The sequence below is a fragment of the Scomber scombrus genome, chromosome 6 (genome assembly GCF_963691925.1).
Source record: "Scomber scombrus chromosome 6, fScoSco1.1, whole genome shotgun sequence".
Taxonomy (NCBI): Eukaryota; Metazoa; Chordata; class Actinopteri; order Scombriformes; family Scombridae; genus Scomber; species Scomber scombrus.
Window position 1 is genome coordinate 32,490,103 of NC_084975.1, and position 26,141 is coordinate 32,516,243.

A 26,141-nucleotide genomic window follows, 5' to 3' on the forward strand; every position below is an offset into this window, starting at 1 on the left:
GTTACAATATCAGGTTTCAGTTCAGATATGTATATATATGTGTGTATATATCTATACACACACACACATACACATATATATTTTTTTCTTATACATTTACTACTACTGTTTTGTATTGCTTTTTTTATTTTATTGATGCTCTCCTATTTTTTACTGTCCACTTTGCTGCTGTAATACTGCAAATGTCCCCATCATGGGATGAATAAAAGAATCTTATCTTATGGCGGCTGATACCTTAAGCATCTATGAAATGCCAGTCAGAAAGTCCAGTTTAACATGCAGCACATCAGTGTTGATTTAGGCAGCTATCTTAGATTTACTCATCTAGTAGGCCAGTCGTTGACCAGAGTGAGTCCACACAGCTGCAGCAGTTGTTCAGTTGTCAAAGACAACTTGCAGAGGAGCCCGACAACCACTCTTCATCAATAGTTTTACACTTCCAATGTTGTTGTTTCATTCAGCTTTTTCTCATTTGGTTCATTATCTTTTTTATTAAAATACTGGATGGTGACTATCCAACCCAACTATCCTCTATGTGTGTGTGTGTGTGTGTGTGTGTGTGTGTGTGTGTGTGTGTGTGTGTGTGTGTGTGTGTGTGTGTGTGTGTGTGTGTTTATTTATTTTAGTCTTTTGGAAGCAGGACAGGTCCTCAGAGAAGAGCATATGCTATCCTCCTCAGAGCAGAGATGGACAAAACAATTGCAAAGATGCCACTCTCACAATAATATTCACACACACACACACACACACACACACACACACACACACACACACACACACCATATGTGTTGTCTTATCAAGCAGACAGGAGGGTAGAAGGCTGCTGCACCAGCAGAAAGGAAAAACACACCTACAGGCATTTCCCCTCAGCTCTGGAAGTAGCATACTTAAATGTGCCACCTGTTGCTGGGATTGCCATCTAACTCCAATTGCCACATACATTATGGTCTTTGTTTAGGAAATGTTCTTAAAGTATGTTGTTATTATTATATTAAATAGTTTTAGCGTGTGTGCTGTGTTGCAGATCAGAGCTTGGGTTCACAGATGTTTGTGAGGTGTTCTATTACACATTACACATTAGACATTTTCAGTGCTATTTGTATTTAGGCACAAAAAACAAACCCAACTGTAATAAGGACAAATTGATACTGCTGGAAGAAAGAAAAACGGGGAGAAATGGGGTTTTGTCCGGCAAACAGTGACATTGATTTGTGTTTCCACATTACATTGTGAGTGGATGACAGGTTGCTGTGGCAACGAGCAACCTAGAAGCAATCTAATTTGCTCATTACTCCAATGCACATTTCTCTATATTTTGACCTAGATGGATAATTAGTTTAAGATGAGGGTGAAACACAGAAGAACATATAAGTAAATAGAATAGAAGAATTGTAACACTGGATCATATAATGTACAAATGTAAGGAGGATGTATATAGAACCTTCTACTTAAAAGTCAAAAGTTCAACTTTTTATTTATGTATTGATAAATAGGATTTTTGTAAAGTAATGAGTTAATGTACCACCAGACTAACAAGCAAATACATCAGTAGCTAACGGTGCTAGCCAAGAGCTGCTGACCTGTCCTGACCTGAAAAACTCTGATCAATCATCTTTCCTGCCCTTATATAGTCCAGGTTCTGAGCAAAATGGTTGGATGGTACTTGGGTCAGTTGCATTAGACTAAGTGAAGTCTTCTCGTGACTCAAAAGACAAGCACAGAGACAGAAAGGATTCTTCATTGAGAGGACACCTGTGTGGTTGGGCAGATAAAGTAACAAAAAGCTCACATTTCAGATTCATTTTATTCTTTGTACCAAAAGGGCACATAGTTTACAGCAGGGATACAGAAAAAAACAACATAACACAGCTGAAAGAGAAAATGGGTTACAGGATATAACAGAGTTGTTGGTGTTGTGCAAAGTCAGAGAGTAGTTCTTTATGGTGAGTTGGATATATATATATGGAGTCTGCATCTGCTGACAGTTTTTATTGTTACTGTAACAGCAGATGATCTTTAATCAATCAATCTTTATTTGTATAACACTTTCTATACATTGTGATGTAACACGAAGTGCTTTACATAGTCAGAACAAACAAACAGACAGGGGGAAAAAATCATTTAAAATAGGAACTCAGGAAATGCTGTCATCACACTCAAGAATCTGCAATGAGGAAACACCAGAGGTAAGATAAACATATGAAAAATAAAATAAAAATGTAACAAAAGAGTAATAAAAAATATTAAAATGATATAAAAGGAAATAATAAAATAGTCACTATAGAATAAAGTGAGTGAAACCAGAAATGTTAGGAATAAAAGAGTAAAAGTAATAAAGTAAAATGGACATAAAAGGTGGGTTATGAAGAAAAAACAATAAAACAGAATAAACAGAATAGTCCAAGTAGTAAAAGACAGAAAAATAGATAAATTAAATTAAATTGAAAGCCAAATTATAAAAGGTAGTTATTAAGTTTGCTTTTGAAAATATCAACACTCTCTGCTGCTCTCAGGTCTTCAGGAAGGCTGTTCCAGAGACCAGGACTGTAGTAATAAAAAGATGCCTTTCTGTGGGTTTTAGAAAGTCCTGTTTCTACTTTCCATATCATCAGTATCTCAAATATTAGGTCAGCATGAGGTCTGAACATCCCTGTGACAGTCCTCAGTAGATATCTCAGTAAGTATCGGAAAGTAAACTGAGTATTCTTGCAAGAAAACAAGTTTAATAAAAAGGCCATATGAGTTTCCAAAAAGTATGGGTCAATGCAGACTACAGTGGTTTAAAGCTACCCTTACCTTTGTTACATTTTTACAAATGTTTTTGTTTAGGTTAAAATGCTATTAATAAGGTAATGGCTCTAAAATGTTAGAGAGATCCACCAGGCATAGAAACTCATCATTATTCCATTCTCATAATATTCTGTGAAAACTCTGACCAATCATATCATTTGGTCTGAATGGAAGGGAGTGCGGGGCTGGGACATAGGAGGGAGGAGGGGTTGTTGCTGTTAAAGTTTTTTCAAAGTGCTGTTTGAAATGCAAGAAAGGTAAGAGTTGCTTTAAGATTTCACTTCCATAAAGTGGAAAACTCTCAAGAAGAGCGATCAAATATGTTATTCAGACTTCAGGTCATTCAATCAATCTTTATTTATATAGCGCCTAATCACAACAAAATTCACCTCAAGGCAGGAGTCAGGCTGGCTTCCTGTTTCCCAGTCCATCACCCAAAATGACTTGGCACAAACCATCCTGTTTTTAACACACAAATGACCTTACAATACCATATAATCCCCCTTTGGGGGTTAACACACCCCCAACCAACCATTGCACCTGAGGGCAAACCCAGTCCATTCTTTGTCTATTAGCTTTTAGCATTACTCCACTTATTACATTTGCTGGGAAATTCCCTCACGACCCCCTTTGCTCATGGCTCTTCTCTCTCTTTGAGTGTTCAGTGTTCTACATGCAATGGTTATACAGATATACTTGATTAACATGAAAACTTTAGTTCACTTCAGTTAACAAATGTAAGACCTGCAAAGAAATGAGGGCTAAAGCAGAAAAAAACCAGAAGTAGATAAGAATACTTGAAATCCTGTGCTATTAAGATTTATAATAAAAACCTCACCTCCAAAGGTATTTACACTAATTACCTAATTACCTAAAACTATGCAGACACAGATTGATGTTTTCAGCAGGCAGAGAAAGACTCATATTGTTCCATATTAACAACTAAATGGAAAAAGTTACTGCTTGAATTCAATAAGGAAATTCCCATGAAGCCTCTCTAACTCAAACATATTGTACATAAAATATGTAATTGTTTTTTCCAAAAACACCTACACATAATAGCTCACTTACTCTCAGCTCTGACTCTAAGAAGTTATGCAATTGCTAATTCATTGCAGAGAACCTGATTTAATATGTGCTAAACCTTTATATATTGCACATGTAACATTGAGATGAAACAATTAAACAATTGATGGTTTTTGAATGAGCCCAGTTCATAAAATGAGATGAATCTACCAAGTTTGGGTGCATGTCTGACTTGAAGCCTCAGAATGTTGAACAACGGGGCTGTGGGTGGTGTATCACTAAATCTGACCAACCTTCCATCACCTCCTGTTGTGAGCAGTCATTGTAAGCCATTCAGCAGCCTCTTTCTCAGCAGATGATTCCTTCCATTCAGCCCACACTGACGCCTGTTGGTTCTGTGATCACTCCTGATAATGAAAATCTATTCAGTACTCTCGTTCGCAGCCACATTATGAATGACCGACTCATCGAAGACCACCTACATCCAAAGTGTGTACACATCCTCCCTCCTTACCTTCACATGCAGACACTGTCACAAAACACAGTCTTCAGGCTTTTTAAACAGGAGGATTCTGCCTTTCAGTGATGGGATGTTAACTCACATAACATAACTCACTGTTATATTACATTAAACTTGATGTTATGGTGCAGTGAGAGGCCAGTCACTGTTTCAGTTTTAATGTAGGCTTTACAGTATATTTACAGCATATTGCACCCTTTTCCAAGCAAGGAGACTTATTTTCAGGGGCAGATATGTGCTGTTCAAAAATGCAAGAAAAAGATGTTTAATGACTTTGAATAAGGTCAACAACTCATTAAAATGTTTATAACATCTGTATCACACTTTTATCTGATGTAGCCTAATGCTAATTTGATCATTTTATGTGATTTCGGATACCTTTGCCATAGCTCTTTGACTTGTGATTGGTGAATTGACAGTGTAGAATAGAACAGTATAGAATGGTGCAAATAGGGCAGAGATTCTCAGTTGTATGTGTGTATGTATGTGTAACTTCAGTCTGTGAGCTTCATGTTCCACTCTGGCTTCATATGAACTCTGGTTTTGGATAGGTGGTATTTTGTATAATGAAAATCACTGAAGTGTCCACAACCCAGTGGGTGACATCACAGTGGTTCTTCTTCTTTTTTTTTCTTTTTTAACAATGGTTTCAACACCCATATGAAAAAGATCTTTATAAATGATATGTGCTGTAAAATATACATTGGTTTTACATGTTTTCTTACATGATTATAGCCCTAAAAAGCTGCAGAATTTGATGAACATACATACATTACATACAATACATAATGGAAGACATTTTTTAAGAGCCTATGAACCACTATTAACAACTGACTGTGCTTTGGTCATGTATAATGGCTTAGAACATTATGATGTAAATATCCAGTATGATGGCCATCCACATGGCCAGTTATGTAAGTTCACCATTGGTGACACTGTTTTTGTGCATAGTGTAACCATATTATCCCCTCCAAAAATACCACATTAAACCAAGACCTTAAGGAACTACTTTTTGCCAAAATGTTGAGTGTTATGTAGCCCCCTCTCTTTTTTTTTGTGACCAAATGTTTATTGAGAATTGAATGAACAAATTATAAACGTATAAATTGAGCAACATCAAAAGAATACAAGCACTTGATTATAAATCTTGCATCTCAATAGTATGCATACATATTTCAAACTAAAATAAAAAATACCCCAAAAGGAAGAAAAAAAAGCACCCTACCCTCCCAGCCCACCCATACCCTGAAACACAACAATACACCAAAAACATGAAACATTTAACACTGGTTGAAAAAAAACAACAACACAGTCCCATGCATGCCCACCCAGGTGCACAAAGGGATGCAGACACACAACACAAAGACAGAGAGACAGACACATGGACACACACACACACGCACGCACGCACACACACATACAAGCAAGAAAATGCCAGGGGGGAATAAATTCATACAAGTAGGAATTTCACAATGGGTGATGATAATCGAGAATAAAGAGGGTACCTCAGTAAGTTTTTAAGCAATTCAGCTGCCATACTCTTTTCTGTGGCCTTATGGATACGGACAGTTGATAATTCCAGATACACATCACATCTAAAAAAGTAAGAACCCACTGTCTAATATTAAGCACTTGGGAGGGTTTCCATCACGTCACAACCATCTTCTTAGCAGCTGTCAGGCCAGCTAATAGGATACGCTTGTTTAACCTGGTGATATTCAGTTTTGTCAAATCATTCAGCATCATAACTGGAACAGTAGCTGGCACTGACACTGATACCAAATCAGACTGTGTGGACGCGACATAAGCCCAGAACTGCGCAACTGGAGGGCAATCCCACATCATATGGAGGAAAGTTCCAGGGGAACTTTGAATACAAAAACCGCATATGGGAGAGTTTTTAGATTCATGTAGTAACGTTTGCGAGGGGTTAAATATGTTCTGTGTCTAACATTGAAATGTATCTGCTGGTGGTCAGGGTTACGAGAAGCCTCCTTTATGCTGACCCAAACACCCTTCCAGTTAAATTCTGGATCCAGAGCAGGATAGTCTTTCTTCCACACACTGTTTAAAGGTAGGTCTGGATAAGAAGACTTTAGGATATATTTGTAAAGAGAAGACACAAAAACCATTGGTTTTACTCTGTATAGTAATCAATATATAAAGGGGGGGGGAATGGGCAGTGGTTGTTGCCAAGGAACACCATGAGCTTTAAGGGCTGATCTGATTTGTAAATAGAAAAAGAAGGATGAACCTGGTAGATTGAATGAGTTTCTAATATCTTAAAATGAACCTAAAGCAGTGTCACTGTAAATGTATTTTAAGTAACGGATATCACTATTACTCCAATATGAAGGGGACACATGTCTCCCTCCAATCATTAATCCTTTGTAGTGAAATAGAGGGGACAGTGAAAGCCATTTACAGGATATCTTGCATTCTCATTCAACTGTACGCCAAGTCTGAATAACATTGGAAACTATGGGGCCAAAGCACATCAGGCTCTGTTTATCCGAGACATTGGAAAAAAAGGGCATCTTCCAAACTCCATGGTCGTACCATGCTTTTTTCTAGATCACGCCAAGACACTGGAGTGTGGGGGGCACGCCACACAAAGAGAGGGCGAAGCACAAATTACCAAAAATAATACTTGAAATTAGGTACTGCTAAACCGCCATCCTCTCTACTTCTCTGTAAGGTGGAAATGTTCAACATCTCTCCAACCTGGAGAGAAGCCGGCAAAGTAGGCCATCTATCCATACCACCTTTAACATCTTTGTACATCTCTGAGAAGTTGTGTGCTGTGACACAGTTCAAAGAAGGGAAAATCGGAATTCCAAGATACCAAAAGTGCATGGAGATGGGCCTTATGTGTGTAGACTGTCGGATCATCTGCGCCAGGGGTTCAAGGGGAAAGTGCAAAGAGTGAGGGGCTTAAGGAGTGACAACCTAGGGATAGGGAATGGAGTAGAGCAGGAATCCTCAAACGGCGGACTCCGGTCCGCATCCTGACCACGGGACAACTATCTGCGGACCCTGGTCTAATCTTAAAAAAAGAAAAATCTTGCATAAAATATTATTATTATTAAATGAGTGTTGGCGCGAGTCAGAATTATCCGTTTTATCACTGGTATGGATGTGTGACTCCAGTCCTTCACCGTGTGTATTTTGGTCTCCATGGCAACAGTGCGCTGATAGGCTGTGATTTGTTGGGCAAGTGCATTTGCAGCGTGACCCACATTTTTACTGCCGCACTACAGTTCTTTCCTCCTTTCTTGTGTCCTTTGTGCCTGTATTTTAAAAGAAAAGTGTTGATATTTGTTTTGGATTATTTGCAGAGGTTGTGAATATATTTTGTTTTGTTTTATATAAGTATTTATTTAAATTTATGTTAAAACGAAAAATACGTTTTGTTTTTGAGTATTTATTTGATTTTTTATTTTTATGAAAAGGACATTTTGTTTTGTTAAAATTAAAAATCATTTTATAGTTGAGTCATATATTCTATTTTTCTACTATACACCACTGTATTAAGTTGGTTGGTGGTGGATACATTGATTTGTTGTTGCTTGACCGACTAATAAACGGACCTTTGACTCATTGAAAAAAATGTTTTTTGGACCTTTAAGATTTGTATTTGAGGAACACTGGAGTAGAGAATAGTTGCCTAGTCAGCACCTGAACTGTGGGGTTGGAGTATAAGACCTGAACCATATGTGTACATTTTTTCCCAAAACCCATAGTCTCAAGGACGGACCATAAAAAGGACCACTCTAGACTATGAAAGGCCTTCATGGCATCTAGAGACAACACTGCTAATGGAGCTTTAAATCAGTTGCAGCATCATGTAGCCCCCTTCCTGACACGCTAGCACAACAAGCTTGGTAGAAAATTCATTTCTTTAGGTCGTCTAGTTCCATATGACATTTATCGTCACTGTAGCTTTAAAAGTGAACCTTGTATGTGGCCATGTGGATCGTGAACATTTCTCTGCCTGCAAAGTCTGCTTTACTCACATGGGTGTGTGTTTAATTAAGCTTAGGTTAGTTTGCTCACACTATGTGAAGTCTGTGGTCTGTCTGAGATCTTGTAGCTAGCAGCTAGACCGATTGGATTTGCTATAGTAAGTGGTGATTGAAGGTGATTGGTCAAAGTTTAATGTTCCTTATAAAGGTGAGTTTACAAAACGGAAACACGCAGTAAACATGTCAAAGTTCATAAGCAAATTATACATTTAATTCAGTTAGTGTTTTCTTGTGGAAACAGCTGGAATTAAAGGCAATGTGTGCTTTTTAAGTCAATGTTTAATATCGAGTGAAAAGACATTAGCACTTGACTTTACTGCACGTATGACAGTGTTTTCTGTTGTGGGAAACTTGGGCTGGAGAAATGTTAATAAAGGTAACGAGATTTGAAAAACATGCGTGAAGTGGCAGCTCTGATAACCACAGCCTCCACCTTTGCTTTCATTTTGGTTGTGTGTTTACACTGATTTTCAACATCGGTGCCGGCTATCATATCCAAATCTATGAAATGTCAAAATGTTTGCCAGCGACATGGAACCTTAAGGTCAGGCTGTGCTTGATTCATGTTGCGTTTCTACATTTCCTGGCAGTGATGTGGCACGCAAGCCTGCCTGCTGTGTTTTGTTGGATAAAACCTCATGACAAACATCCACAAAAAAGGTCAGACAGTGATTACTTTATGTGCTACACACACACACACACACACACACACACTGAAGCCTACAGCATTTCTTTGTCAATGAGCTATTGTTCCATAGATTTCATGAAAAAGAAGAATATGGAGTTATAACCAACCAGTCTGATGAGTGTAGAGGTGTGTGTGGTTATACTGTAGCAGTCTGATGAGTGTAGAGGTGTGTGTGGTTATACTGCAGCAGTCTGATGAGTGTAGAGGTGTGTGAGGTTATACTGCAGCAGCCTGGTGTCATCAGCTGATTTAATAAACAGTGAGTGGCTGTGCGTGATGGCACTGCGCTCTGTGCAGCATCTCAGAGGCTGCACATTTATCAACACATCAGTCCTACAGTATAACCAGCTGTGGATAGGTAAACTTAGCAGGCTTGTATTTGTTGAAAGAATGGAAACCTGTTGCCAAGTGCTTGCTCATGTGGGAATGTTGGGTTTCTTTAAAATTAAAACCTGAAGAGTACGGTTTAGACCTGCTCTATGTGTAAAGTGCCTTGAGATAACTTTGTTGTGATTTGGTGCTATGTAAATAAAGATTGATTCTTTGATTGACTGATTGAAACCTGATCCATGTCATCTCAAGAATATGTGTTAAATATTGTTAAAAAACTGTTTTAAACCTTTGATACAGTTGTTAGGACTGTCCACAGCGGCACTCTCCAAGGTGCTGAACCTCCCACCCAAACAAACATATACAGTAGTGGAAGGCTCATTCTCATTTAATCTGTTATTTTTACAATTAATTAAATCTGATAAATATTGTGACTAACCAATATGACATGTATTTTTTAATATGTTGATGTAATAGGCTACTTTTATTTTATTTTTTATTGTGTGTAACAGGCACAGTGTACGTGCATTGTGCACCCACCTATTAAAATCTTGATAATGGGCCCTTAAAATAACAGTGAAATTTGTGCCATTTGATTTTGTTTTTTCAGTAGAGCAATCGCAACAACGTGCCACCAATGCACCTGACCACACCTCAATTTGAGACCAACATGCCTATGGGTGCACATACTGGTGCCACTGCATTTGCTATTTAGACAAAATAATAACAACTGTGTCGGGTGAAACTAACAAAGACACATGCGTAGTGCCCGCCATCCGCTGTGCGCCGAGCACAAGATGGGGCCCTTCGTGCCACATCTAAGTGTAACACATGTCTTCAGATACATTTACCAAAAACATTATAGTTTGAATTGAAATATGATTTTCTGTCATGTAATGCAAGGATGTCCTGCTTTGCTCAATGACTGGTGCTAAATTGGATGGACCAGAGGGAGAACTTGGTGAGAGTAATACACTAACCGTAACCTAACCCTGACATTAAACTTTACCTAACCCTAACCTAACACTGAGTACCATTTACCTCGGAAGTTGGAAGTCGGGGCTGGGAATGACGTCACACCTGAGTTTATGTCGGTCCAGTTTAGAAGTCAGAAAACCAGTTGTAGCCAGGTTAGCTACTGATAGCAATACCTGTTGATAAAAACACATTTTGCTGTGTTTCGTTCATACAAAGATCGTAACAACATGTCCACAGATAGAAGGTGGACGGTGTGGTCTCTAACATCTTGGACTTTGAGGTCGGGGCTGGTGGGGTTCGTCCGACTTTCTGAGTCAGAGATCTGACTTCAGGAGGCGTTCCAGTTGAAATTTCTGACCGGGAAATCGGAAATTCCGACTTCAGTGAAGTCAGTGAAGGCCTTGGCACGTTTGAACATCTCCACATCCAGTATTGTTGACATGTTAATGTTTGTAGCCTGCTCATAGCCTTAGCTTCAGATAAAAGTTGTGCCACATCTGTCATAGATACATAGAGTGTGCAGTCTCTGGTCTCTCATCAATATGTAGCTTTGTGGGTGTGTGCTTGTATGTTGTCTGTTCCAAGTGGACAGTTGTTCTTTGTCTTTTTAACTTTGCTGTACTTAAAAGTGATTCCACAACAATGATGCCTGAGCTTGCATGACTGATTTCATTGTGGCCCTGTACACAATCTGCCTTGGAAGTGAGTTCTTTCATGTGGCTGAGTGGAGTAGCAGCAAAAAAATTGTGCTTCTGTTTCCACTTGCTTGTTGTCAGATATCATTTGGATAAAGTTGTACCTTTCTCAGCTTCTCACTGTAGTTTAGTTGGGTGCCTTTTGAGTGCCTGTTTGCCTCAGGGGGTACTGAGATGCATTTCTTCAGATTAAAGCTTGGTTAAAGCTAAACTTTACATTCCAACTAAAGATGCAACTAACTAACACTACCTGTAAATATGCTGAAGTAGTTTTGCGTGATAAAAACACAATCACATCACAACAGGTTTATTGACAAGTGGGTCACATTTGCACATATAAGGAATGTGCTTGTGTTGTGGTGCATGACAATCAAAATATTTTATATTATATAGATATTATAAAATAAAAATGTACCATGACATATGTAGAATAGTGTAAAAGGAAAAATAGCTTTTACAAGTGTAACCCTTATATAGTGTTCAGGTCAAATTTGACCCATTGTGACATTTAACAGCTGTAAAAACACCCCAAATGTCTTTTACTCTGAAATGTGATGACTTTTTCGAAAGTGGTCCAAAATGCACAAAAATGAAAACATTTTAAATGTTATACTTTTGTATAGATGCTACAAATGTTTGTCCATTGAGGCTGTTCTGGGTTAAATGATCTCTGTATCTATTGCCATGTGTTTTAGTGAAATGAATAGTTCATAGTTTTTATAAGGATTTCTTTTTATGATGTAGCAGTGAAGACTGATGGCTCTAATGGTTCTACAATAAACCCCACACTTCCATAAAGTTCTTGTCATTTCCACTTTCAGCTAAAGAAAATGTAATTCAAAATATTGACCAGGAATGTGCAAATAGTTCATAGTATAAACATCACATGTAATTACGTGTTAATGCACTGCACAATGTCACACAAAAGGGTTAAAAAATGCACATAACAAGATTGTAAAATTTGATGTCAACGCTGGCATGTGGGACATTCGTCTCCCCACTCTGGCAGTGAGAGTGAAGAGGGGCTCTCTCAGCTGTGATTGTCTGACACAGAGCCGGTAAAAACGGATATATCTTGAGGGTCCACTGACCCAACAACATTTTTTAACATATGCCGGTACACCACTGGCTATAACCTACTGTTGCGGCTATAGAACAGTGGGTAAATTGTTTTGGGTGTCATAGTGGGTAAATTGTTTTGGGTGTCATACAGCCCCAGCAAAATGACTCCATTTGAACCATTCAGTCCTAAAACATTTGGAAAGTCTAGAAGAGTCCAGCGTGGGAATGTTCTACCTGACATAAGATTTAAAAAAAAAAAACTGTATAGTGAGATACAGAGAGATTTACCTGGCGGTCATAGGCTTAATCAGCATTATGTGAACTAATGTATAACTTCAGGTTTAACGTAACGTGTAGAGTCCATGGTCTAAATAAAGTTCATTGTGTTTTTTAGCTTGAGATTTTATCAATGGTCTATTTGCGAATCAAACAACACAGACACTTTTAACACCATCAGTTTGCATTTTAATTTCAATGTTGTAGATGAGCATTATTGAATCTATGCTTGATTTAGTATGATTTAAAGATCAATAAAAGCCAAGTCAGGTGGCCTCCTGGTCACATACATCATCTCTCCACACGTCTGACACTCTCTACTGAACAGTGTCCAGTCAATTTAAAAGTGCCAAAAAAAACATACTGAGCAGAAGCAGAGCTATAAGTAGTGAAGTTAAACATCATGTTTTTCTACTCTGTCTACCTCCATTCTTCTTCTCTCACACCCAGCCTGTCTCTCTGTCTGCTCTCCACACTTTAAATGAAAGCTAGAGGTTATCTGTGCTACATTAATGAGAGAGAGGTTATCTCCACTACAAAGTAGAACAACCCATTTACATCTCACTCCCCTAGCCAGGTAAATGAGGGAGTTAATTAAGTTGGTGTCAGAGGGGCAAAGATTGCATTTGCTACATGTCGTCAGATAAACTCGGATCAACCTGGGGGGATAACAGGATGATTTTAAGGCCTTAAACAACCTATTAATGAAAGGCCTGGCTTACAGAGTGCCACATGAAGACAAATGTAGTGTTGGATGAATCACCAGTGGAATGTGTTGAGTGCAATATTAATATGTTGGTTAGGATCAGCAGTAGTACTAATAGTAGTCAGCAGTAATTACCCAGATACTGTCTGCAACCTCTGAACAATGACTAATTATAAGCATCATTTGAAGTCACACTGTGCTTTGTAAAAACAATAACATGCACGCACGCGCACGCACACACACACACACACACACACACACACACACCGACACGCAAAGCAAAGAAAATAAGATTAATGCTCTCATCTTGCAACACCCTGTAAGAGTTAGCAGTAAGCTATAGGTCTCCCTTTAGATTTTAGGGAAATCAGTCTTGCACAAAGATGATATTAAGTGTTGAATAGTGATCTGTATACAGTAGGTACTGGAAGGTGGATTTTTGTTACCTTTGGAACTTGGATAGTTTACTTCTGTCCAGACTCTCTCTGGCTACTTCATTGTACAGACTGTTAACTGTCAAACCTTTTCTTTAAATGGGATTATGTGAGCATACCATCCTCCATCACTTCCATTGAAAGCTAATTTGAAGGAGATCTTCTAATCGTGAGTATGAACTGGAGGAATGATTACAGAGGGGGAAAAGTCTTTCACTGTTCATATGGACACCTGACTGCTGCTTTAAGACACAATTGAAAAAGTAGTGAAACTATCCAATAATCTGAATATTTATTTATATATATTAATTAATTTATATTTATATTTCATATTAATTTAGTAAACTTAAGAAGCTGGTAGAATTTAGTTCCAGTCATAGCACGTTGTAATACTTTATATAACCTCTTATATAACATATGTATCCATTTGTTTTGAAAAGCAGTCTGACACAATCTCATTACAGGCCGTTCTCCCCAGGTTATAAATTGTAAGGTTTGACAATAAATAAATGAAGTGGTTAAAATTGTAGTGCTAGTAAGTTATTACTTACTTTTCTAAAGATGAATAGTGATTGTATCATTTTATATGGAGCTACCAGCCAAAGTCTGCCAAGCTGCTGACTAAATAGGCAGAATCCAGACAGACCTTTGTGTTCAAAGATGTTGTGAACTGAACTCTGCTGTGGCTCCAGATTCAGCTCAAATGTACAAAAAGTGGAGATTAAACACAAACATGACTTTGAAACTCAATCAAATGAATCCAAATATATTTCGGGACACATGGCTGTGTATATCTTGGCACACTCCCAGAATCTCCTTAGTGTTCAGCAGGATGCTAAACATGCACTGTGCCAGACCAAAACTGTCCCTAACCAAAATGAATCAATGTCCACTCATTAAATAAGTTCCTGTGGGTACAAAAAAAAGTTGAATTTAGTTGTTAGTGTTAAACTTGGACATGAACAACTAAATTCAACTAGAACTATTCTAGTATTATCATTATAATGAGCAAGAACTATTCTGTCTGATATCAGGCCAAAATGTCTCTTTGTGGTTGTTGGTCAGGGAATGAGACAAAATGGCCCAGATGTAATAACTATCCTTACAGCCTCAGACTTTGATTTGTGAAATTGGTGTATTATTCCTTTAATGAGAATGTGAGTCAAAGAGTCTTTTGTGTCTCCAGAGTGAGATGCTCGAAATCTGATAAACTGCATCAAGTGATGTCACTTGAGTCAGTTAGGGATGAAGACTACAAAGAAGTGATGTTACCAGACCGTAGCCCGCTTTTCATCTGTGCTTCAGGCTATAGGCGAGGCTGTTCAGAGGCCAGCATGTCCATGTGGGCCCCATAAGGGTTAAACTTGGGCTGCAAATATGGGTCCCACGTGGGTTTGTCAGAAGTTTCCATGGTGGCCCCACCTGTCTTTGCCCATATAGGCTTGAAGTGGGTTCTGATTGGGTTTCAGGTGGGGCCCAACTGGGTGAGTTACACATGTGCCCATGTTCCTGACACAATATGGGGCCCATAAAATGTACCTTGTTTATGCCCATGCCCGCTTAACCCACTTACATCTACAGTCAGCCCACATGGGCTTCACATGTGGGGCTCATGTTATTAAAACCATGTGGGACCCACAAAATTTGCCCAGTTAAGGCCCATGCCCACTCAGTACCCACGTAGCCCACATTTAACCCATGTGGGGCCCACATGGACATGCTGTCTGGGCTGCTACGAGCATCTCATACCAAATTGTCAAGGGGTCAAATTCTGTATCAATTCAAATCTTTGTCATTTTAAACAGTCCATCGTGAGTTCAACAGTGTTAAACCAGTACAATATTCAAGTGCTATTTCGGAGTTAGAATGGGAGTGCTATTTTCAGTCTATGAGGGCTCAGAACATGAAGTTGCTTTTCTCTCTTTAGCTCTGACTTACAGGAGACTTTCATTACAGTAAAAATCAGCCAATTTACACAGCACTAATTGGGATTAATACGTGTTTCCATGGTTTTAGGGTCTAGTCATGCTTAATTATGTCACGAGCAGTCAGCCTTGATAATGTGTTGGAGGTCTGCTGTTTGCAGAAAAATTCACTAAGAGTCTGTTTTCTACAGCTCTTCATCTAACATCTCATTGTTCTATTCCTACCTGCAGTATTTATTTATTAACTCATTCTCTGACCAAATATCATCAGGTCGTCTTGTAGCCTATACACATATTTCTGTCTAAGAAAAGTAGAATAGATTATTCTTTTGTACAGTTCTTTTTTGAGTTTAAGTTGTGCAGGGCTTAGATTGGTATGTAATACCTCCAGGAAATAGCCACATGCTCACACTGTAAATCTCTTGCCCTCTCCCACCTACAGTACTCTGCTTTTATATGTTATCAAACTAAAAGAGAAAGTCACTCAGGGATGTGCAGTTGGTGAATTATACATGTTTTTCCTTCTGGGTTTACTGTAGTTGTACTCTGCTGAGATCATTCAGCACTACAAACTTGTACACTTGACTGGACTGTGCAGCAGACCAGACTTGCTGCCCTCCGCACGTCCTGTACATGCTGATCTGGTGCCTTTATGATGCAGAACACTGAAGAGAGTCCACTGTATTAGCCTGTGGATAGTGTTCCTGCTGCTTGGTTTTGGCGACATGCACTTCTTCAGTTTGGTTGATAGGTTTGATTGAAATGTTTTTATTGTCTCGTGATACAACATAAATATGATTTAGCTAATGTATTCAATTGTAAAAAATAATACACACATAGCAAAAATACAATAACAATAAAGTTATTAGCTGTATAGCCTAGAGCCTGATGTCTTGGAGGATAATGAAGCATTTTGCTTTTCTTGTAATAAGTTGTAATTATTATTTTATTTAAACAGGGACAATGCACAATAGAATGCATTGCACCAGGTTTTAACGAGTTACTATTTTCCACCCGTAGTCCCTGGGCAGGTAGGTGGAACATACAATAAATTCAAATCAATAACAGAATTCATACTGTTGTGCAAAATTAGCATAAAAAGACACACACACACACACACACACACACACACACACACACACACACCAACTCACAATTAGTGAGTCTATAGTCTTCCACCTGAATCCTGCTCATCCTTGTAGTGTGTTATATCTCCATGGTGATTTTGAGTCTGGTGCTACCATCTTAATGCTGAAAGAAGGTCGCTGATTGATTGCCTCCTCTGCTAAATGACTCATACAGTTTAAATTAACAGATGACAAAGCCTCATTCAGATAGAGTATGCTTCATAATTGGTAAAGAAATGCATAACAGATTATTTATCCCAATAAAGATATCAGGACAGGAGAGCTGATCCCTCTTTTACAGATAACATTGAGGCATCTCTAATTGAAACTGAATCAAATCCATCTCCCTTTGTCATGTTATAATCCCACTGTTCTTTGGTTGGCATGAAATTGTAAAATTGAGTAGTGCCACACCATGCTGTGCTTCAGACATGCTAATGAGAGCTACTGAATATGAGCCAGCAGACTGAGAATAATCAGACACACAGACACAGTGATCCTGAGAAGAGTTTGTTTTAGTTTTTGACTGGACTGCGATTTCTTTTTTCATCATCAGCAACACCTCAGCTCACAGCTCAGGGGTGTACTGAGAAGTGTGAAGTGTGTGTGTGTGTGTGTGAGAGAGAGAGAGAGAGAGAGAGAGAGAGAGAGAGAGAGAGAGAGAGAGAGAGAGAGAGAGAGAGAGAGTTCCTGCATGGTGCTGTAGGTGCTAACAGAGGAGAAAGGGCATATGTGGAAATTGATCGCAATCACACAGTTTCATCTCACCCTGCTCCTCTGCAAAATACATTTTCTATTTAAAAAAAAGAAAAAAGGGCAAATCTTCAAATTTTCCCTGCTTACTGGGAAATTAAAGTTACCCTTATGCTTGTTACTTGGGTCTATCTCAGTCTGTGTTTCTATTCAGTGTAATTCAGCCTGTGTTTTAGTCCTCAGGCAGACAAACCCAGTTTGTTCAATCAAACCTGTGGCTGTAATAATGCACCTATTGATCGCAAGGTTGGATATAAGCAGGGCACTGTATCTGTGTGTGTGTGTGTCTGTGTGTGTGTGTGTGTGTGTGTGTGTGTGTGTGTGTGTGTGTGTGTGTGTGTGTGTGTGTGTGTGTGTGTGTGTGTGTGTGTGTGTGTGTGTGTGTGTGTGTGTGTCTATATGTGTGTGCAATCAGCTCAGGGTTCAGATCAACAAATGTTCATTACTCTCCCCTCTTCCCCTTAGCAAACACACCAACACACGCACACATAGATAGGTAGCATTCATCACAGCACGCCTGCAGGGTGGCAAATAACTCCTCCATCTCGGCTGTGTGTTTGTGTGTGTGTCTGTGCATGTGTGTGTTTGTCTGTAAATATACACACACACACACACACACACACACACACATATATATATACAGACCCTTTCCAAATTAATTTCCATAATTCCATTCAAAAAGTTAAACTTTCATAGATTATAGATTCAGGGCCCACAATTGAAACGATTTGAAGTATTTATTTGTTTATTTTTACATAATTTGGGCTTCCAGCTCATAAAACCCACGAAAACAGGAATTCAAAAAATTAGAATACTGTGAAGAAATCACCATTTACTTTTTTGCAGAAAAAAAAAAAAAAAAATTAGGATCACATCAAATCAATCAAAATATGGTACTTTCAAAACGATAAGTCAATCTTCAATACTTGGTTGGGAATCCCTTTGCCTTAATCACTGCCTCGATGCGACGTGGCATTGAGGCAATCAGCCTGTGGCATTGCCTGGGAGTTATGGAAGCCCAGATTTCCTTGATGTTTGCCGTCTGCTCTTCTATGTTGTTGGGTCTGGTCCCCCTCATTTTCCTCTTGAGAATACCCCCTAGATTCTCAATGGGGTTTAGGTCCAGCGAGTTGGCTGGCCAGTCAAGCACTGCGATGGCATGGGCATCAAACCAGGTTTTGGTGCTTGTGGCGGTATAGGCAGGGGCCAGGTCCTGCTGGAAGATGAAATCTGCATCTCCATACAGATCCTCAGCAGAAGGAATCATGAAGTCCTCTAAAACATTCTGGTAGACTGTTGCGGTGACCTTGTATTTAAGAAAGCAGAGTTTACCAACACCTGCACCGGACATTGCATCCCAAATCATGACTGACTGTGGATATTTCACACTGGACCTCAAGCAGCTTGGGTTCTGTTCCTCACCCGTCTTCCTCCAAACCCTTGGACCTTGATTCCCGAATGAAAGGCACACTTTACTTTCATCGGAAAAGAGGACCTTGGACCACTGGCCAACAGTCCAGTCCTTCTTCTCCTTGGCCCAGTTGAGATGCTTGCTACGTTGCCTCAGGTTCAGAAGTGGCTTGACCCGAGGAACCCGACAGTTGTAGCCCATCTCCCGGATGCGTCAGAATGTGGTGGTTTTTGAAGCTATGACTCCCGCCTCATTCCACTATTTCTGGATCTCTGCCAGATTCTTGAATCTTCTCTGTTTGATAATCCGCTGAAGCCCACGGTCATCTCTCTTGCTGGTGCATCTTCTCCTGCCACATTTTGCCCTTCCACTAGACTTTCCATTGATATGCTTAGACACAGCACTCTGTAAACAGCCAGCCTCCTTAGCTATGAACTTTTGTGGCTTACCCATCCTATGGAGGGTATCAATGATGGTCTTCTGGCCAGTTGTCATGTCTGCAGTCTTCCCCATATTGAACCGAACTGAGACAATTGAACCAAACTGAAGCAATTGAATGACACCTGGGGAAACCTGTGCAGGTGCTTTGAGTTTATTAGATGATTCGTGTGTGACACAAAGTTTAAAACATTCACACCCTGCAAAATTTGGGCTGATTTCTTCACAGTATTCTAATTTTTTGAATTCCTGTTTTCGTGGGTTTTATGAGCTGGAAGCCCAAATTATGTAAAAATAGACAAATAAATACTTCAAATTGTTTAAATTGTGGGCCCTGAATCTATAATCTATGAAAGTTTAACTTTTTGAATGGAATTATGGAAATTAAACAACTTTTCCATGATATTCAAATTTTTTGGAAAGGGTCTGTATATATATATATATATATACAGTATATACACACATACATACACATATTTGTGTATTTATATATGTATATATATGTTTGTATATGTATGTATGTATATACAGTATATATATACATATGTGTGTGTGTGTATATATGTATATGTATATATATGTATGTATATGTATATATGTGTGGGGATAGATGATTAACCCTCACATACTGTTTCAGTAAAACATCCAGACACTGTTATGTGTCAGTCTGTTCCGTCTCAATGGCACTATAAGCTCAAGTTAAACTACTTGTTTCAATGCAGTACACAAAGAAACCCACTGTGTCCTTCATGCCTCTATGAATCTTCCAGAAGCAGCTGTGTCACAAATCAGCTACAAACAGTGACATCATGGAGCGCTGGAGGAGAAATGGCTGTCCACAAATGATGTATTTGACAACACAGAACAGAGATACCTGAAGAAGAATACTTTGAAGTGCATGTAAATCAATTCAGTAAAATACAAGGGCCATAAGTAAAAGTGACAAGTCTGATGAGATGGATCCATTTCTGAAGGTTGGTGATGGTAAAATAATGCCTCTACACAGAAACTCAGGACAGCATGAGAAGAATGAAACCACATAATGTTATCTGTCAATCATGAGTATTGGTCATGATAACATTTTTCACCTCCGTTTGTACTGTGTGTATGAGCAGAGTGAATTTAAAGGTGAGAGGATGTTTTTCACTGTATTAATAAGAACTTAAAATAACTACATAAAACACAATTACAGTGCTTTACTGAACAAGATCAAATATTACACACACTCTGAATAAGAGCAACAAAAAAACAATGAAAACACAGAACATAATACATGATAAAACAAGTATAGACAAACAAATAAAGACTGATCTCAGTCTTCAGACAGCTGATTGCTTGAATCGTGTGCTCTTGATTGGTTGGAACAAAAACTTGCAGGCACACGCCCCTTTATGGAATAGTTTGGACATTTTTGCCCTAGTGGGACAAGGACAATATATACCGAGGCCACAGTATACTATATCATGCTCAAAAAATGCAGTTTTTTCATTTTGGTAAATTTGTATAGAGATTCTTTCTGGAGCATGAAGTGCACTGCACCTGCTGCACTGTATTATGTTCTAATATTTTCTAAGGCGAGAAAGTAGATGTAGTTTCCCAATATGTGGTCAGTTTATCCAAGAAATGTGTGTTTGTAAATCTGCTTTGACGTTTTTGGAGATGTGAGGAGCCACTGGCCAGGTGAGACCTGCCAGTCATCTCAGCTGCTGCGTTGTCATCCCTCTGGCTCTAATGTCGGTGGATCATGACAGTGAATCACGCAGTGAATCACCAAAGAGCTGCATAGATAAGTTCATCAGATCATATTCATCAGAGGATGATGAAGCAGGACTCTGGCTGCTAACAGCTGAGATGACCAACTTGTCTCATCTGAGAACAAGTATTAATAGGCCCATTATAGAAGATTGCAGGTTAATATCCAGGAATTTACACTGTATACACCTCCACAATTCCAAGATTTCGAACATTGACCATACATGGTCAGTGCAGCCATATAATAGATTTTGATCTATTCTTGTTTTCCCTTTTGCTTTTGGAATCCATTTCAACAAGGGCATTTTTGGAGCTGTTTATGCATTGGGTTGTTTAAGTGAGTGCCCAACGGATATTATCAGCCAATATGAAGCTTTCACAGATATAGCGGTATCGGCGTATGTTTTCCAATAAGCGCCGATATGAAACCTTTTTTACAGAACGTAATGCAGAAATTGATGCTTGGAGTGATTTAGACATGGTGTCATTACATAGTTTGTCCAGCAGAGCTCGCTTTGACTCCACGGAGTAGGAATCAGGCGGTGTCTCCACACTAAGTTTCTAACAACTTAATGAAATACATGCTGAGAAGTTAAAGCTGCAGTCTGTACCCACTGTCTCTGGGTCCACCTAGTGGTTGTAAAATGATTTGCAAGAATCCACTGCTCATGAATCAAAACAACCAATCAGAGCATGGAGGAGTGTCAATGACGCTGTACACACGCTGCTGGCAGCCCCCCTCCCCCGCACAGCGGGTACTCTCACTGGTCAAACAGGTTTCCTCTCTTAAGCCCAATTCCCACTGGGTCCATCAGCGGCACGTTACGGCTGCGCCGCGGTCACCGGAGCTGATAGGTACCACTATAATCAATGAGAGTATTTCCACCAGGAGCGTGTCAGCAACGTCTCAGCAACGTCCCAGCAACGTCCCAGCAGCGGCTCTCCGCGCCACAGCGCTATCAATCCTCAGCATTTCTATTTTTGACAGAGCCGTTTCTAACTCGCAACAAGCTCAACAGAGCAGATTGCACCAGACAGGAAGTCAGACACAGAATCGGCATAATAAAACTTCCGTCTTTCAAAATAAAACAGACAGATAAAGACACCATCTAGCTAGCTGTCAGCCTACTGACACATGATATAAGCACAAAAATCGAAGAAAATTACCAAATCATTTAAATTTGAGCAAGTTAACAAAATCGGGCCGTTTAGTTGTGCTGCTACTACAGTAATTACGGTAGAATAAAGTCACTTTTTCGGATTTGATTCAGCTGCCGTAAATACTGTATTAACAGTAACAGACGGACCTGGTGGAAATCCCCAGTTACTGTGGGGACGAGCCTTCACGTGCGTGCAGCGTGCACGGCAGATTCATCTTTGGGGAGTGGGCTTTGAAGGCAGGACTGCAGCGCAGCAGAGAGGAAGAAGGAGGGACCTGGAGGCTGAACTCGTTCAAATTTTCTGGCTAAATCCACCTTTTTGTCATAACTACAGACTGCAGCTTTAATAAACAATGCTCCCATCATTTCCCCTGTAAAATAAACCTAATGAAACATTAAGTCCATCCTTTACAACATGTCACTGAATCTTTTCTACTATTCTAGCAGCTGTAGTAATGCTATGGTAATGCTATGGTAATAAAATAAATTATTACCATTTTAATTAAAAACATTTCCAACATTAAAACAATTTTAATAAAATAAGTATTTAAATAATTCAAAATTACAAAAATAAATGATAAAGGCAATCTCTACTAGTGACTGCTATACACAAATATGAGAATAGCAAGGATGACAAACAAGAATGTCCATTTAACTGAAAAACAAAAAAGTGAAGCAAAGGCTGGTCTATAATTTGAGCTGAGCTTAATAGGAACTGCTAGTCTGATCTGCACAGATGGTCTGATGCTGATTAGCTTGGTAATTAGTATGAAACCACTGATAAGGCTAGATAAGATAAGATAGGAATACAGTGCTCGGAGTACAGTATATGTTGAGCTGCTCTTAAGCTAAAGCAGTATTTTTGCACAAAGCATGGCATGACTTTTTAGAAAAGCTTTCTACTCAACAAAACATATAATGAGTAATGACAGCACTGGGACCCAAACACAGACAAGCAAACCTAACAGAGAGTGAAGGCAGTCAGAACAGGTAGCAATCAGGCAGGTAATAAACAGCTACAACACTGAGGGCTCCACAGCAATACATTTCTACCAATTTAAATTAATTTAATGGAATTGCAGGCAGGCATTTCAAAATACATTGGATTGTTCCATCCTTCTGCTGAGGAGAGGCAGGTGAAGAAATTGAGGAGGCATGTTACATTCTTGGAAAGAACTCAGATGGATGAGAGAAGCTGGAGGCAGAGGAGTGAAGATGGAGATGCTGTTGCCATGACAAAACCGTCACAGGCTGATCAAGTGGCCCATACGTGGGTATAAGCAGCTGTGGAGTAACTAGAAGCCAGTCATCAGATCTGGATTTTACCACCATGTGATGATCTGGGGTGGACATGCATCTTTTAAAAGTAACTAATTACATTACAAAGTTACTGTAAATCTTTATACTAATAGCAGGAATGAAAGTGACGAAAGTGGCTTCTCAAACATATGCTCACATACAAGTTATAAACTACATACAGGCTTTTTAATCACATCCCTACATCACTGCAACAGGCCAACAGACACAACTTACATGTTACTGTGATGTTCTTGCTCTTATTTCCTCCTACTAATTCTAAATAATGAGAATATTTCCACCAAGTGAATGCTGTCCCTTCTGAGCTGCCGTATATAAGTGCAGTGATAGAGCCGTAGCACGTAGCCAGGTGCCTGTTGGTTATCAATGAAGTGTAACCAATCATGTGACGTCAAAATGAATACATAGCTTTAATCTTACAATGACGTTTACCAATAAATCATTTATATAAAGTTATTAGTAAACTCTGACAAGACAATCATGGAATTGAAATAAAATACATTTAAACTTGGAGGCTAGATTATTTGACTCAGATGCATGACACATCAGTCAGTCCTAATAATGATTTTGAAAATGGACTGTGGGCAAATCTCTAATAACTTACGTACCCTCACAGTTGGGAACAATGTTTCTTTGTGTGTGTTAAAAATAGCCCCCCCATCGCTAATTTTTTTGTATTTTTATATAACCCTCTGAAAGCTTTTCTTTGCTGAAAAGGTTCTAACAAATATCTGAAATGCCAGCTGATGAGAAGGCTGTATGCTGCTTACCGGCCTGACTCATTCCACCAGAATGAATAAAATACACTTTTCACATAAAAAGCCTCCCCCACTCCCCCATTGGATTGCAGTATTACATAATCACATATCTGTGAGCCGAGGGATCAAAGCAGTGAAGTTTCACTGCCGGAACCCTGTTGTTGTTGTTGTTCTCATTTATCTTCCTCAAGGTGACACTGTAATAATCAAGTTTTCTCAATCATCTTAAAAACAGTTTGGCCTTCTCTCAAATAATCTGCCTTTGCTTTTCTGCTCTAAAGATGTTCAATTTTGCATTTTTTTCCCCCTCCCTTTTTTTTTCTTTAAATCTTATATTTGACATCTTGTCAGAAAGCACTGAGCCAATCGTCCCAAAACTTATTCAGGATCATCTACAGACTTTCTACAGAAGCACTGTTTCAATTATACAAGCCAGGTCTTTTGAAACATCTCTTCAGTGATGTTCAGAAGCTACATCAAACGTCTCTGAAAGCAGATTTATATACCTCAACAGAGCATCAGCATATAGTGATTATCATGGACTCATGGTTGTGGGATTCTTTGTGTTCTCCTGAGGCCTGTACTACGAAGCTGGATTAACATACCCGGGATATCTCTCCGTTACCTGGGTTGACTTACCCAGACATTCACAATCCTGATAAACGGTACTACGAAGCTGGTTATCAACTCGGTAATTCAACCCAGGGTTTTCCAATCTTGATCAGTGCGCGTTCACATAAAAGGGTAAAAGGTGTTTGCAGCGTCTGACCAATCACAAACATGGAGAAACCCTGCAGAACAGCCTACTTTACCATGGAGGAGCAGACAATTATTCTTCATAAATATGAACAATTCAAACACATCATCCAGGCCAAAAGCAACACTGTTGCCGCAGCAACAGGAAGGAATGCTGGCAGGACATTGACGATTCTGTTAATGCGTAAATTCGTGAGACAATAATAATTAATCGGACAATATAAACGGACAGCACTCTGATCATTCAATTTCACTTTATTACAGCACAGACGTTTCAGGCAGAGAGCTTCCTCAGTGCCCTTCCTTTGGTTGCGACATTAAGTTAGTTTAATATTCAACATTCATTTAACATTCAAAATACAAAACTATTACGTGCTTCAGCCATTTGAGTGAATGATGTCAAACCAACTGTATAACATACAGAATAATATCCCTCATGTGCCTCAAGGATTATTTTTTAGATATATATTTAAGTTCTGAAACTGAAGTGGTGGTAAGGTTATTTATTTATTTTAATTGTAAAACAATTGACAAAAATATATATTTGTAAAATAATCCTTGAGGCACATGAGAGATATTAGTCTGTTATACAGTTGGGATGACATCATTCACTCAAATGGTTGAAGCACATAATAGGTTTATATTTTGAATGTCAAATGAATGTTGAATATTAAACTTAGCACTATTTAAACTTAATGTCTCTTGTAAATCTGTACCTTTCAGATAGTTTTAACCTCTCACGATCCACGCACCAATGTGGACAGGATCTTCTATGAATGGGCCATTTTTCAAGAGAACTGATTGGTCAGGAGGCGGTGCTTTTATATCCGTTTAACTCTTATCCAGAACTTAACCTGCTCCGGAGCAGGTTGGCCGTTCAGCATAAGTTACCATGGTGATTTATCCCAGTAAGAAGTGAACCAGCGTCATAGGACGGAAAACCCAGAGTTAACCCTGAAGTTACCTCGATAAGAGAAAAATCCAGCTTCGTAGTACAGACCTCTGGTTTCCATCCAGTGTGTTACTTCTTGTTGTTCAGCCGTTTGGTTTTGCTTATTTATATTTTGGATTATATAAGTGTGTTTTCTGTCCACTTTGTGTCTCCCATATGTGTGTTCATGTGTTCCTCCTCACACCTGCCCTGCATCAAGTTTGTTAGCCCAGCCCTGCCCTCACTGTTTTTCCCCCAGCTTTCTCACCTGCTCTGCATCTTC

The 26,141-nt window shown here is 39.1% G+C and overlaps 1 protein-coding gene across 2 annotated transcripts in view; it reads left to right on the plus strand.

The window, feature by feature from the left end:
- LOC133981562 (NT-3 growth factor receptor-like) overlaps positions 1 to 26,141 on the plus strand; it is a 270,283-nt gene that overhangs the window by 114,498 nt on the left and 129,644 nt on the right. The window lies entirely within an intron of this gene.